Genomic DNA, 16830 nt, shown 5'->3' on the forward strand with positions numbered 1-16830 from the left:
GAAAAAAATAATAAATGGTAAGCATCAATTCACAATGGACACCCTAGGTCTTTTCAGGTGGACAAGAAAGATAACTGTTAATATGAAGAAATATAGGACAATGTGCTATTTTTACTTTAGGACATTAAAAAGCAAAAAACCTACATAAAAGCTTTATGTGGGCTTCTAGATATTTTTTGTATTATGAAGTGAAAACCCATTAAATGATTATTGAGTATATATTATGAATATACACACATATGCACAAATTTATATGCATGGCAGGCATATGGCAATAAGATTATTCACCATTATTTGTCTTGCATCTGAGGCTTAGTAAATTTGAAAGCCGTGTTTCAATTCTTTATCAGTTTCTATGTCAAGAATGATATATGCAGTAATTTGGTGAGAAGTAGACCAAGCATTGATGAGATGGCAGGTGTTATATGTTTGGTAGTTTTTAAGGATGCTACATAGTAGCTTGTGATTAAATTCTCATTTTCAGGTTTACCAGAGTATATCTCTGTAAATACAAATGTGAAAAATATTTGAAGTCAGAGAGAAAGTGGATATGGGAGAAAAGTACTGAAAACCAATGGAAAATATAAGATATGTTTTTGGACAGTTCTTATTTAAAGGCTTGATTTCTAATTAAACTGAAGGGATTTCCAAAAATATATGTCTTTCTCATCTATCTATCTACCTATATTTATATATACACACATACACACATATTCATATATGTTTACATACACATATTTGTATATGTATATGAATGTGTATGAATGTATATGTATACACATACATGTATGTATGTGTATGCATATGTATGTATGAATGTATATGTATATCTATACACATATATGTATATATATATGCATATATATAAATATATACCTATACATATCTAATTTATATAATTTTTATATTAAATCTAAATCTAATCATTATTTGCTTCATAGACTTAGTCCTGACCCTCTATTACCTTTGCAGTCTAGAAGGGTAAAATATGGGCCTAGTTATGCATGCTAAGCAACAAATAAAATAATTAAAGCACTACAGAAAATAAATGTAATTTTAAAATAGTATATACATGCAAAGATCAGGTGTAATTGATGCTTAAAGAAAAGGAAAATGTGATTATTGGGGAAGTTGAGGACAATAACTCAGGTTTGACATTGTCATAATAACATAAAGAGAAAGTGTGATAAATTTGAAAATAAATCATGGTGAAAAAGGTGAAGATGGGAAGTATATAACTGGAGTGCCAGAGGAGGTCTGAAGAATAGAATTGCAGAGTTATAAACCAAATATTTAGAATTAGAACATATCTTGGAGGACTTCTAGTCTAATGTTCTTAGATTGGAAATATTAGTCAAGCAAGTAAAAATTCTTTTTCCAAGATTAAGTGGTTATGAAGGTAAGATTTAAATCCTGGTCCTTTGATCCCATACTTAATACTAGTTTACTGAACCACTCTACCATTCAGATTCTCTCTTTGGATAAGTACCTATATTTTACTAAAATACTTAATAATCACTTCAACATTTCTCCTTGTAGTACAACTTCTATTCATAAAAATGTTTAATGACCTCAACGTCACCAGTATTAATTTTGTTTTTCAGATTTTAGAATGTAATCTTGAGAATAATATATCCAAAATTGTATTTGTATAAATTAGGTAGAAAGACTCTAATGTACCATTTTGAAAAGAAGTTGAGAAGGAAAGAAAAAAAAAGAATTTAAAAAATGGATTGCAAAGATGCTACAACTGAGATAGCCTGATCTACAGCCTTAGGGACCATTGCATTCTATGGATCTCCACTGTCCTTCAATAAAAATGTGTATGCCTTGATTTATTCATATCTTGTAAGCATTTTACTGGGCAACAGTAATTGGCTACACCATGTGATCACACTTTAATCTTGATTACTGATGAAGTAAATATGTAAAAATCCTTTTTAGCCAACAATATTTCTTTTCCCATGTTTACAGTTCTATAATGGTAATTGCTTGATTTAGTGTTTACTATGCCCAATTCCCTGGGGTCTCTTTGCCAATGTTTTCATGTATCTTTATACAGAAAAGGAAACGTTATTTCCCCACCATGCTGGGACAAAATACTAGCTGTGCATAGAAACAATTCAAACTAATAATTGGTTATGTAGAGATAACAAGTCTATTGATCATCTACACAATTTATTCCTTCAGGAAGAAAGAAAAACTTTATTGCCATGGTCTGACTTCCAACAGGGAAGTTCATATCCACCATTAAATACTTAATAGCTATGTGAACCTGATCAAGTCACTTTACTTCTTTCTGCCTCAGTTTCCTCATCTATGAAATTGAGATTTTGGTGGCACATGCCTACCTGGGTTGTCATGAGAAATGTATAGATCACTTTGAAAACTTCAAATGAATACATAACTGAGAGTAATTGATTTTTTTAAGGTATGTAAGATAAGTTTTCATAGATCAGAATCTGTTCTAAGGAAACTTAGGAAGGCACATTACAAGTTTTTCTTCTATCTGTCTGTCTGTCTATCTATCTATCTATCCATCTATCTGTCTGTCTATCTCTGTCTTTCTATCTATCTATTCATCTATCTATCTATCTGTCTATCTGTCTGTCTTTCTGTCTATCTATCTATCTATCTATCTATCTATCTATCTATCTATCTATCTATTTACCATCTATCTAGGAGGTCTTTGTTGGTTTCTTTCCAGACTTACACATAGTATGAGCTCACTGAATATATATGATATTCTCAAAATGATATCTAACATTGCATAACTTAAGAACAATTTCTGTTCTAGATGGGCTCATAGAAATGAATGAACATAGAAAAAAGAATATTCAACTAATCCAAAGACCTAATTTTTATTTCTAATTAGTCAGTCAAGGTTACAGAGGGGGAGAGTGGTGAAATAGTTCCTTAGGGCAGAGCTGTTTTTATTACTGTTTTTTATCTTTTTTCAAAGAGGACCAATGACATCAAGGATGATGTCTGGACTTATGCATGAAATGGATTTAAGTGAGGTAGAGTTTCACAAAATTGTCAGCCTTAGTCTCTTCCAGAATCATCAATGTCCAATGGCAGGACCAAAGTTAAGATGACTGAAAATGGTCCAGGTTTCATCAGATGACCTTGGCATCTTCAAGGTCTGTCCAAACTCTAAGCACTCTGTGAAGCTCAATTCAGTTGCCTCCATGGCCATAACTAGGGCAGAGGATAAAGGTATAAAGTGAAGGATGATTTTTTTTTTAATATGAAAGGCATCATGATGTATTACATATAGGACACTGGACCAAGAGTCAGAAGGGCCTACATTATAGTTCTGTCTCAGAAATCAACTAACTACATGACACCAGACAAGAAGTGTTTAAGCCTAAGTTTCCTCATATGAAAAATTAGTGGAGTTGATGACCACTAGGTGGCACCGTGAATACTACCAGGACTGGTGTAAGGAATATCTGATTTCAAATATGGACTCAGATACTAGCCTTGTGCCTCTGAGCAAATGTATCAGCAAGCGCCCTGGCGGACCTGTTGCAAGGTTTATTAGATCTGCTTTTCTAAAAGGAAAGCAACTTTTGGGAGGTCACCAATCACTTTCGTCTAACATATATACCAATGGAAAAAATACAAGCATGACCAACAGACAGGGCTTCCCACTATCTGACCATAGACAATACATACATCATTTCCAGAGAGAGAAGTGCCAACATCTGGGTTTTCAAAGCCAGGGGACTTCTTCAAATGACTGCCCAGAGCCTCATCGGGCACACAAAGCTTCTTCCAAAAACTAAGCTCCAAAGCAAAATGTCACCTCAGAGCATATCTACTCTTATCAGAGTCAAAGGGCATGACTCCTTGTGACACAGTGCTTCACCAGCAATCAGCAAAAGGTGTAGGCCCCCATACAAAACACACCTGCCCCAATCACCTTCCTGCAATAGCCTCATCCGAGGCCTATCAATGGATGGGGAAGATTTTTAACTCCCATTACAGCAAATCATTTAACCTCTGTGTCCCTCAGACACTTCAGCTACAAAATGAAGCTAACGAGAGCATCTACCTTCCAGAGTTGTTGTAAAGATCAAATGAGAAATCTGTAAAGCACGATTTATACTGTCTGGTAGGCTCTGTAGAAATATTCTCTTTTCTTCCTCCCTTCCAATGGTAAATATATACAATAATAAATTGTCTACACTTGCAGTATATCTTAAATGGCACAATTCTCTGTTTTTCATGTCAAGCAAATATTTAAGGAAAAAAGTGTTACAGTGAAGACAAAATATCTGAGAGGCAATAATTTGGAGTAATTTTTAAATATAAGTGAGTACAATCTATAAACCTTATCTTGAATGGACAGATACCTATTCTTGACTCAGCAGTAAAAGTATTTAGTGGTTATTTGATATTGGACAAGTAACTTCTCTGAAACTGTCTCATATATAAAGCTGAGATAATGAAAGTTGTTTGACTACCTAATACTATTGTTTTAATTATTATGAAAAGGTACTATATGGGGAAATGCTTTGAAATGTGTGAAGATGATTAATAGAGAGATAGAATGATACAGATAAATAGATATGTACACCTATATAATTTTAATATCACTGGCAATATTAATAAATGTGATTTGATAATATTAATCAGAACTGTAGAGGTGGAAGGGAACTTAGATGTACTAAATCCATCTTGCATCTGCCTGGATACAACTATTAGCTTAAAATTTGTTAACTCTTACGACAACTCTTTTCATGTTTTGACATCATCACTATTTAGAATTTCTTTTGTAAGTCAGCATTTAAATGCTTCAGTATATATTTCATCCCATTCCATGTGTAAACAGATTACAATAAACCTATCCTCATTCTGGGCATTTTTTTCCTATATCCTCAAAGAGTCCTCCAAAGATTTACCTAACATGTTAAATGTCTTTCTGTAGGTCTGGTAACATTCTTGGGGAAGCATTAAAGCACTTGGATTGTGTTTCTGTTGTCTCACATTCTTTCTATGTGTCTATCTTTTTAGGTACGTTTCCTGAATGATGAAAATTCTTTATTCCAGAGGTGTTGAATACACAATGACAGAGCCATGTGCAATCTACAACACAACTAAATGATTATTGAATCAGATTAAAATATAATCTGGAAACAATTAATAAAATAAATAAAATACAATAAACCATAGATAGAATTACATTTTAAAATCAACTCCATATGTAACCCACAGGGATCTTTAGTTACAACTTCAAGAACACAACTTCTATTTTAGTTGAATATTACTACTTTACATTATTTTTTAGGTTCAAGTAATCTGTGGTAACATGTTGCTGTGTTCCTCCTCCATTCTCGAAGAAGACTATGACTTCAGAGACATGATGACATGGCTTGCAGTTGACTTTATTTTAAGTGAGAGAGGGTTGACTTACAACAGTCTTAGATGTATCTATTCTATCCCTTTATGTTATTCTGTGGGTTAAATAACACAATTTTTTTAAGTGAGAAATATTTGGTTCACAATATATTGTATCATAAGAGCATTTTTTGTTAAAATGTGAGGTATTTTGTGTCAAGGAACAGCTTAGCATCACTGGAATCAATGAATTACTTTCTGAAGGCAACCCATTCTTTCCCTCTTCTTCGCTCATGGGCCCAGCTCATAGTCTATCTTCAGTGTCTTTACAATATAATCAACTGGTTCAATGGACTGTTCATGCAATTTGTTGTCATTCCTTTTCCCAGTGTCTTTATATCTATTTAATTATAGACAAACTTTCATTTTAACAATTTCCTTAGTGATATGCAAACTTTTGTTATTGTGTAACCTGTGATTTTTTTAAATAGCATATATCCTAAGTATATTTGCATTTATTTGCTAGTTCATTTATTTATTCAATAACTACATATTAGAACACTATATATGTCCTAAAATTATAATGTTTATGTGTAGACAACAGACTGTGCTAGTTAACACAGTAGGCATAGTTGCCAATGATCTGGTAGCACCAAGTATGGGGAGAGAAGGAGGGAGTAATCCCCATGTGGAAATGTGACTTTCCTTTACTCTCTTCTCTCTTCAGGGGATGGCTTTTCTCTAAAATCTAGACTGCCAATGAATATGCCCACTGTTTTGAAAAATGAAAGTAAGTAAGTAAGCTACCCACACTTCATTTGCTCTTTGCCTTCGATACACATTGGTTCATGATTTATTTCTAGGAAGAGCTGAGTGCCCTCTTGAATTCTAATGCACACTTTATATAGTTTAATATTTGTTTCCTAGTCTGTGTATTAATCTCTGCCTGTCTTCCTGTGTATCTATCTTTCTCTCATCTTCTCTTTCAACCTGTAAGCCTCAAGTAAAACACATTTACAGATTAATATGTCTTCCGATCAACATTGTTTTATGATAGAAAAATGATGTAGAAATTAAACTGAGAATTTTATTCACACAGCTAATTAGAAGCATGGAGGAAAATAGTTTTGTTAGAAAGTAGAAGTTGTGTCCCTCTATATCTGCCTCATCTGTTGGGCAGGTATCCACCTGCAGATACCCATAGCTGCAATTCCCACTATAGCATAGCCCAGGATTGGTCCAGATCCATAGGTTAGCTTTCAAAGCTTGTCTTCCACCAGCTATATGCATCCATGATTTGCAATTCAGATTCTACTTCCTTCTTGCTTGAATTTGGCATCTTCTATTCACCACTCTTTTTCTCTTTTTTGCAAAATAAAGGCAAAGTGAACTTGAGAGTCAGTCCCTTGTACAGTTCCCTTTGCCCAAAAGATAGAAATTAAACTAAAAAAAAAAAAACTTATGAAAGATGAGCTGAGTGAAATTTATTTAAAATTGTTTTTTCTAATATTTTGCAAAACCTTTTAATTATCACGTTTGATAATATATTTAATGAGAGCAGTGTGATTGAGTATACTTTATAATTATTTTTCAAAACTTTGTTTAGCTTTTTTGATATAGCAATTTGTCACAATATACTCAAAGCAAATAAAGTTTGGGTGTTTCTTTCAACCTCTTGGTAGTGTGGATTTCTTCCCCAGGATCTCTTATATGTAATATGTGATATATCTGATATATGCACTAAAGGAAGATATCAGTATCAACTGATGTATTCAATATTTGCAAAGCTTAAATTGTTCCTTTTCTTTTTTTCACTAATAATTTATTCTTCTCCAATTTATATTGGCACCAATTATGCCTTGCCCTTGTTAGATCCTGTTAATTAGTAGCATGTGCTATACTCTAAACAAACAGAGGGAATCAAATAGAACTGGCATCTTATTACTGACAAATGGTGAGGACAGAGGATGTGGGTAAGCATTCTGCATTCTTAAGGAAATCATGTTATTATATATCTAGACTAGATAGAATTATTGATTAGAATGTATGTATATCTTCAATTTATTATGTTTATTATGTGATTTACAAAGGTAGACAATCTTCAGTAATCCTGATGGAACTATGATGGGTGGTGTGCTTACAAATTATTCTTCCTTGAGTATCGCCTTGTTGCATGCCTCCTCTTTTAATCTACCAATGGACGAGCAAGATTCTTCACACATTTTTTACTTCAAGAAATTGTGCTATTTTTCAAACACTCTTCTTTTCTTGTTTTTAGATGTACTTAGAGGTTGCTCAGATTCTAAATGCTTATCTTCAATTGGAGAGCTTTGCAGGCAAGCATTTTTTTTCCTCTTGGACCATCTTACTGTCTTTCATGGAATTGGGATTCTGTGATGTCTGAGCTTTGGGGATACTGCTATCTTCTTTTTTATAGGGCCTCCTAAACATAACAACAGATTTAATATTCTTTTTTGCATTTGTTCCATGACTTACTGCAATGGAAGGATGATTTTCTGACAAGCCTCTGAAGTAGTCTGATCATAACAGGGACCATTGTGATAGTCCATCTCAACTAATTACCAGGTCTATTGACATCTTTATTTTCTTTTATTTGTTCAAGCTTTGAGAAAGTGGGGGTGGAATGAGTTTATCCCTGATTAACTTTACAGACTTATTTAGTGAGATATAGTTCTTAAAGTTCTCAGACAAATAACTCACAATCCACAAAAAGGGCTGAAATCTGTGCAGATGACATTTTCATATTCCTCATGTTTTCCTCCATCAAATCAATCTTGGAGAAGCTAAGCTACAGAGCTAAAGAGGAATCCCTCTCTTTCTCTGATTTTCAGTCTTTATTTTTAGTCTTTTTCAATATCTTGATATCCTTCTCAGTTGGAGTCACTCTTTCTCTGGTAATAATTTTCCCAGGTTTATTTTCCTTTTAATAGTTTTCAGAAAAATTGTTCTCTGACATTTAAGGCCCTGCACAAAAAGTTCTCAACCTCCTGTTCCAACCTTATTATACATTATTCTTTTTTTATCGACTCTTTGATTAAGCTAAATTGACTTTAGTATTCCTTTTACATTATCCTTCACTTTCATTTCTCATATGCACTTGCTTTCCTCTATACCTAAATGAAAGTTTTTCATCAACTGTACTCATAGAAGTAGTTTTCTTTAAGGTTTAGTTCAAGCACTAATTAGTGCATCCATATATTTTTGTTCTCCCAATCACAAGTGTCTTCCCCACCAAAATTTTCTTATATCTATTTTGTATATACTTGACATGTGTACATGTCATCTTCCCTGATAGAATCTGAGCCCCCTGAGCTTTTGTCTTTGTGTCAGGACCTACTGTAGTGTAGGTGGTTAACAGATGCTACTGATTTAATGAGAATCCCCTTACCAGTCCAATGGGCCAGGGGCCCTGGTCTGGTTGCTAATAGCAACAGCACCAAAAAAAGGAGGGGGAAGGGGGGAGTTAAAAAAGGAAGAAAGGGAAAGGAAGGAGGGAAAGAAGTAGGAATGTAGAGAAGGGAGGAGAGAAGAAAGGGAGAAAAGAAGGGAAGGAAACAGGGAGGGAGAGTGAAGTGAAGGAAGAAATAAAAGGAAGGAAGGAGGAAAGAACAAAGAAAATGAAAAGAGGAACAAAGGAGCAAAAAATAGAAAGAATAAAAAGGAACAAGGAAGAAAAATGAAAGACAAATTAAGAAACTAAAGATTTGAGAATGAAAATGTGAAATGTTATTGATAGAACTATAATGGTACTATTCTGAAGAATTAAGTACTTTTGAACTAAATTAGTATTTTTTAACCTTTTTTAATTTTATAGAAATTGCTAGCACCGATTTGGACTATTATCTCCTGGAAAGTAAGCATGTCATTTCCAGGGATTAGAAAAGCAGCAGAAAAGTGCTCCTTATAATTCAAATTGTCGGTTATACACTTTTGAATAGTTCTGCAAGTAAAATTGCACTTCTTTAATGAATAGTAAATAACTATGTTTTGTACAAAAATACATATTTTAAAAAAAACAACGACACACATTGTATTACTCATCATTTTCCCTTCATCTACACATGCTATTGTGACAGATTCAGAAATCTGCAAAAGTTTAAGGGAGGGTATTAGTCATATTGAAGCACAGCTCTTTTTTGCAATCATATCACATGAAATAATTATAGAACAAAGACAGTTTTTGCCTCAAATGTGATATGCAGAAAACACATTCCCAGTGAGGGGAAAATATTATGAGAATCAATGAAGAAGAGAAAGAAAAGAGTATAGGATTTAAGGACAGTTAATTCATTATTTTAAAAATAATAATATGGTATAACGATGGAAAATTTTACATCTTTAATGTAGCTGAGGTAAAATTATTAACTACCCCAAATTATCTCTTCTTCCAGAAAATAAGAAATTAAAAGCCACTTGTCATTTAAAATGTTATTTATAGTTTTGATACTTTCATAAGTCTTCAAATGATTAAAATAAGTTTTATATTTAGATCTGAGAGAAATTCTGAGAGGTAAATTATTGAATTTTAACTTTCAAAAGTGAAAATATCAAGGAGTTGATGAGATATTTACTTTATTTTATATTGCTAATCATTTTCTTTTCAAAAGCTGTTTAGTTGTATACCCTTTTATATGGTGTAACAAAAAATCATATTTCTCACTTGATCTGGATAAATATTTCTCATTACATTGAAGAAACAAAAAATAAACAGTTCATAGTGAGGGGGTCAGCACATCTTTTCTGAAAATAACTTTCCCAAGTTTTGAGAACGCAGGGTCACCAGTTGCTATATGCCATAGTGAAGCAATAGATTAGATGGTTAAAGAAAGTGTGGGTTTGTTATTTGTTATTTTACTCTGTAAGCAATTTTGTTAAATCTATGACAAAAATGAAAGAAAACAGGAACAACACATTATGTTTATCTGTATTTTGTTTTACTAAGACAAATGAATGATGAATGAATGAGTGGATGAATAAATCAATGAGTGAATGAATGAATGAATGAATGAAAAGTACTCTAGGTATCTAGATAGAGTAGACAAGGTTTCAATAAATTACAAGGAGAAGAGTCCTGATTTGGAGTAAGGAATTTAGCATAAAGATGAGGGAAACCTGATACTAGTTGTAGACAGCATTAAAAGGAGCCCATAGGAAATTTTAATTCAACTTAACAAGAATTTATTCTCTGTACTGATCAAGTTATATGATCTCAGCTTTAGTTTTCTTACCTATAAAATAAGGATAATAACACTTCACAGGACTGTTGAAAGAATCAAATGTGATAGCATGTATACAGTTGTTTGCAACTTTTAAAGTTCTTTTTACTACAACTACTACTGTTTTTAACAGTAAAAAATACTATTTTTCTATGCAAAGAATTATTTGACACTTGGCAAGGACAATCAAAATATTCTTTACGTTCAAAGATCTACTGAGAAGATATACTCATACAGAGATAAATGAATATAAACTAATCTGCGAAGAAAAGCTACATTAACAGCTAAAAGGATCAGGGAATGCCCAATTCTTAAAGGAGGATAAACATTCTGAGAAGCAAAGTTAATGAAAAAAATTGGAAATGCAAAAGACTGATGCCAATCATTAGGCATTTTATTAAGTATCACATGTGCAATCATTGTAGTAAGTTCTGAGAAAACCTGAAAAGGAAAAAATAAAAAGGAGGACACAGCCTAATGGGGAGAAATTTACAAATGATTTTGTACAAACAAGCAATATAGAAAATTAATTTATTGTAGAGCATTAACTGAAGATAGTGGACAAAGGAAAGATTTTAACATTGAGGAGGATTAGCAAACTTTTTTTAATGGATTGGATTTTATCTGTAGCTTCAAGGAATCCAGGCTTTACAATAGATGATAATAGGGAAGGAGAGAATGCCAAGCCGGGACAACAGCCAGTGAAAAGGGCCAGAGTTGTAAAGTTGAGTGTCTTTGGTAAGAGAAAGAAAGAATAAATGAAGCACAGTAAATGTAAAAGACTTTAAGGGCAGGAAGGTATCAGGGTATGGTGGGCTTTGAATGCCAAGCACAATATTATATTTGATCCTGGAGGTAATAGGGAGCCATTATTTTATTGAATGTGGAAAGGGGTGACAGAGTTTCATTTTAAGAAAATTTGAGTGGAGAATGACTTGAATCAGGAAGACTAACTAAGAGGTTATTGCAATCATCACTGAACCATTGAGGTAATAAGGGCTGACCTGGGCCAAGGTGGTGGCAGTCAGAGGAGAGAAGAAGGGTTTATACAAGAGATATCATAAAGGTAAAACTGATAGAACTTTGTGAAAGCTATATTAACCCGCATTATAGTGAATCCCTGGAATTAGTTATATAGATTAGATTTACATTTTAATTGTACAAGAGCTTAACTTTCCCATTTCTCGGGTCTACAGCCTGAAGAGATTCTGTCTTACCCAGGAAAAGTGGGTCAGAAAGGATAAGTTGACTGTTTTGTGAGATGTTCTACTTGGTCATAAGAGTCTTGAGGCAGATGGTCACTGACATGGAATTTTCTGGGTATATGTTTTTCCAGAGCATGTTGCTTCACTCTGTGGTTTTCTCTTACCATGGACTTTGGAAATTCTCTGACATAAATTAACTTTTGGAGACCTCCTTTTATGAGTAGATCAACATGATTAGCATAAATGCAAACACACCCTGCACCTTTACTCCACCTCTATTATAGACCAATCATAAACTTGAATCTTATGTAGCCAATGTTATAAAATCCTGGCTATTGGCTCTAATGCATTCTAGACTACTGAAAAATCTTGAATCTCTTTTATTCAAAAATTTTAGTCTTGCTAATAAATTGATTATGTTTGAAACTTTGTTTATCAGATTTTCTATTTCGAGATTTTAGTCATGACAGCTTGATGAAGAAAACTGGAAGAGAGGCAATGGTGTGGTAGAGGGTCAAAGAAGGATAATCCTTTGAAAATCTAGAGGCCACTTTACCTTCTAAGACAAGTGAGAAGGTCAATAATATAGCTGAAGGCATATAGAAAATTTTGAGATACAGAGTGTGAAAGATGAAGCAGTCCAAGACAGATGGTCCTGTTTTCCATATAAAGTATTAGGCAAATATATCTCTTCAGAGAGAAAGTGGTAATGGAAGGTGACACATTGAGGCAATGCGTGTTTAGAATGCTTGGTGAACAGTGTGCGTGTGTGTGCTTATATATACACATATACCTATGAATATATGTGTTTGTACATACCTTCATATTTGGGAACTTCAATACTATGTGCATATCTGCATATAGATGTACACATATGTTTGCATGGATGTATGTACTGAAGTTCCCAAATATAAGGAAAGCATAGGAGAGAAGGGAAAAATTGTGATCTGGGTATCAAACTCATTAAGGAAGGAATGGGAGTAACCTGGAGGTTTTAGACCATAGCTATGAGGATTTTGATTGGGTGCTAGATGTGAACTGCATAAACCTCAAAGGAGGAAAAGTAACTTTTTAAAAAAATTTGAGCTGAGGACCTGAAAGGCACATTGGGGAACAAGGAGTATTCCAACTTCCCTGCTTTAATACATCACCTGAGGGAAATGAATAAAAGTATAACCAGGACTGGAAAGGTTGTGTATGGATGAAGTGCCATCAAGGGTGAGTGAAGTTTCAATAACAACTTGGAAATAAAAGGAGTGAGAATAGAAAAGTCTTATAATAAAAGGATGTTTGTTGCCTATGGAACAAGCATTCCAGAGCATACCATGGGGTCCATGGCCTTGGAATGGGAGGATTGAGAGGAAAAAATAAGAAATAGGGTAGTGGGCCATGGGAAATGGGATTTGAGTTATGTAGTGCCAATGTGAAATTCAAAGCACCTACAGCGACCATGAATATCGAAGCACAGATGTGAATTGGGAAATACAACAGACTCGCCACATGGAAGATGGCACCAAAACATTTATTCAGATGCCAGAAAGCCAAATCCATCATAGTAACAAAAATCTACACACAATAACATTGCAGAGAACAACACCATTTCCAAGCCTCCCCCTGCTAGGCTTCCTATGAACTAGATCCCTTAACCAAATCACAAAAGGACTTCCCTTAAACAAAATGCCCTTCTCACACTCACAGTCAGCTGTGGGTTTATCTGTGTCCTTCAGTTCTTACTGCTATCTCATTAATTTCCTCTCAGCTCTGCTCTAGCTCCACTTCCCCTTCCTGTTCCACCCAGTCAGCAAACTCCTCCCACCATAGGCTCTATGTGACTCAGACTTCCATGTGACCCAGGCAGGTCAAATTGGTCTATTAATGAATGGGAAGGATCTTTCCATTTAAATTATCATTCCAGGTGATGACCTGCAATTCTCAATCAATGGGTTGTTAATCAGTGACCATGTGTGAAAAAGAACTAGGCATACAATCATTAATGTCTGGTTTAGCTTTAAGAAAGTATGACTTTTAAAACTAGGATAGGAACTTTAGAATTCAGTTGTATATCAATTAATTCTTTGTTTTATGGGCAAGGTAAGCAAATCCCAGAGAACAAAAAAGGACTTGCCCAATGTTACACCAAGAGTCACTGAAAGAATTAGGATTTGAACTCAGTACTTCTGATCCCAAACCAATTAGTGTCTAAATAACAACACACTTTATATTGGAAGAAACTCTTACAGTGATCATTTGCAACTACCAGACTCATTGCCAAAAATCTCTGAAACAAAGTCCCAGCCTTTTATACCAACAGTATTCCTATATTTTTTTTCTATTGCTAGGAGTCACAAACATCAAGCCTCTGAAGAACTGAAAGGTCTAACTAATGGACAATGGCAAATCCAGCTTCATATTTGAATAGCTCCAATGACAGGCATTCCTTTTCACAGTGAGTATGTATCTAGTCAGTGTGCTGATTAGCCACTCTGGTCACTGCTTGTAGAGCCTGTCATCTCTGTGACTGCATCCTTTCCTCACACACAGCACGATGCTTTTGCTCACACTGAGTCATTCCTTCTCTGACTGCTGAATGCCAGCACAGTCTGCCAGCTGGTCTCACTTCTCAGCGATCAACAGTTAAGTTATATTGCTTCATACTGTGCTGCAGTGTGTCCTTTGTGCTTTGCTTCCAGCTCCTTTGCTTAGATCACCCTGCTTTAATCATTCAGTGGTGGTTGTTTCTGTGCCCTGCTGCCATCCATTCTCCTCCCATGGCCAGGCTGGCTCAGCAGTGATGAAAAACAGGACTTTGATGACAGTGGACCAAATGTACTCCAGCAGCAACTTATTGGTGACCTTTTTTCTTATTCTCTCTTAAAGAAAGCGATGTCATTACTATCAATATGATGCCCAGAGTTATTCAGTTCTCACCCCTGAGCTTTTCACTCAGCCTCTGATTTTGATGTGTATAGGAAGTGAAAAGTATGGGGAAAAGACACATTAGGTCAGTCGCTCTTATTTTTTACAAGCAATACTATTGTGCCTTCCTGTTTCCTCTTAACACTGACCCTGATTCCAGAGAGATGACTCTGAGATTCTCTATAAATATAACTGAAATAGAGAGGAAAGAAAAGAGAGAAAATGAGTGCTTACAGTTCCAGTCCAGTCCAGACTTGTGAAATGAGTTCTGAAATGTCCTTGGTTGGTACTACAGTCATCTTCTGACCTAGACTGAATTCAGAGCAAGCAAGGATTATGTGTTTTGTCCTTTGACACATCCCAGGGATTTTGTGTGTGTTTGTTTGCTTTGTTCTGTTTTTCAAGGCCCAAATGTAAAGGGGCTGCAAGAGATTCCTCCAGATTTTCTTGTTCTTGCTCCTACTGGATTGACATTAATTTGCATTTACTTTGTATAATTAGTGCAATGATAAGTTCTGAACTTTTGATTTCTTGAGATAAGGAGATCATGAATAAAGAAACAACTTCTACCCCTGCAAGTTAACAACCTTGCCTGCAATTTACAGTCACAGAGTTGGCTAGGGTTCTGGAAGGTTTAGCAACTTGCCTATGTTCATAAGTAAGTATCTGAGGCAGGATTTCACAGAATCACTGAATTTCAAAGTTGGAGGGAACAACCCAAAGAATGAATCCCTATTACTGTATACCCAACAAGTTATTTTTTAATCTCTGCTTAAAGATTTCCAATGACAATTATATTGTTTAAAAACACTACTTCCTTGGTTGGCCAACTCTACTTTTTGATTTTTTGGTGGAAAAATTCCAAATGTCAAGCTTGAATTTGCCATTTTAGTCAGTTTCTCACTCCAGACTCAGCATTGTTTTTCCTTACACTATGCTGCCTTTGTGTGATATATATGGTGTCCCAAAATCTTCATGCAGTTTTAAGGCTGTGTTTGTTTATTTATTTGCTACTTCATTCTCTTATCTACAAAACAAAGAGATAAAATAAAGTAGGGAATGCTTGATTTTCCTTAATGGCTTGTTTATTTAGTTCAATCTGAAGCTTGGAAACCAATAAACACCTGTTCTTTGGAAGTTTGCATGCCTTTGACAATTTCTTATTCCTTGAAGAATGAAGTTCAGTCTCTCCATCTGACTTTCTGTTGGTCTTCACCTCCTTGAAAGGGTTTCTCACCTCCCTTTGATCTAAATGAAATTCTATGCACATTAAAGTTCCATGTGAAATACTGTCTTTTCAGGGAAGCCTTTCTTGACTGGTTCCTATATTCATTTCTCCTTTTCCCAACTCCTGCCTTTCTTACTGTATGATCTTTAACATAAAGCACTGGACCTTTTGTTGCTTTGCATCACTGTATACTTGTTTTGTGCTTGTAATTAGAACAGTCACGGAATCTGCCTATGTCACAATTTTATAATCTATAAAATGAGAGGATTGGAGTGAATTAGATAAAGTCTCTTTGGTCACTTTTAGGTTTCAACTTGTGATTCTGTAATAATTTTCCATCATCGATTGACATTCAAGTCCTTTGAAGCTCCAGAATGTACTTTCAGTTTTTGTGTTTGCTCCAGAGAAGTTTTGATTGTATTGATTGTATCAAGTTCCCGGACATGATTAAAATCATACAAATATGACCATAATCCTTCTAAAGTGTCACTTAATGGAGTAAAAAATGACTACATGGTGATCATTATCTTTCAGAAAGCCATATTCCTCTTCATCACATACTGTCAACACACTCACACATACCTATGAATAATAGGTGTATGTATATGTATATATATATATATACATGTAATATATATATATATACATATATATGTGCATACATGCACATAAATACATACTTCTTGGAGAAATATTACAAATGGAAAGCTGGTTGGCATAGAATTTTAGTTAAAAGGATGTCTAGAATTAAATAGGAAGAAAATAGATGAATAAATTGCTTTAGCAATGACTAAATAGAGAGGGTGTGAAAGAGCAGGAACATATATTCAGGATTAGGATTAAAAGGAATGTGTCTGAAATAGCACTCAGAAATATATGCAAACTTTTACTGAAGACA

Source organism: Notamacropus eugenii, chromosome 6 (assembly GCF_028372415.1).
Source record: "Notamacropus eugenii isolate mMacEug1 chromosome 6, mMacEug1.pri_v2, whole genome shotgun sequence".
NCBI classification, from domain to species: domain Eukaryota; kingdom Metazoa; phylum Chordata; class Mammalia; order Diprotodontia; family Macropodidae; genus Notamacropus; species Notamacropus eugenii.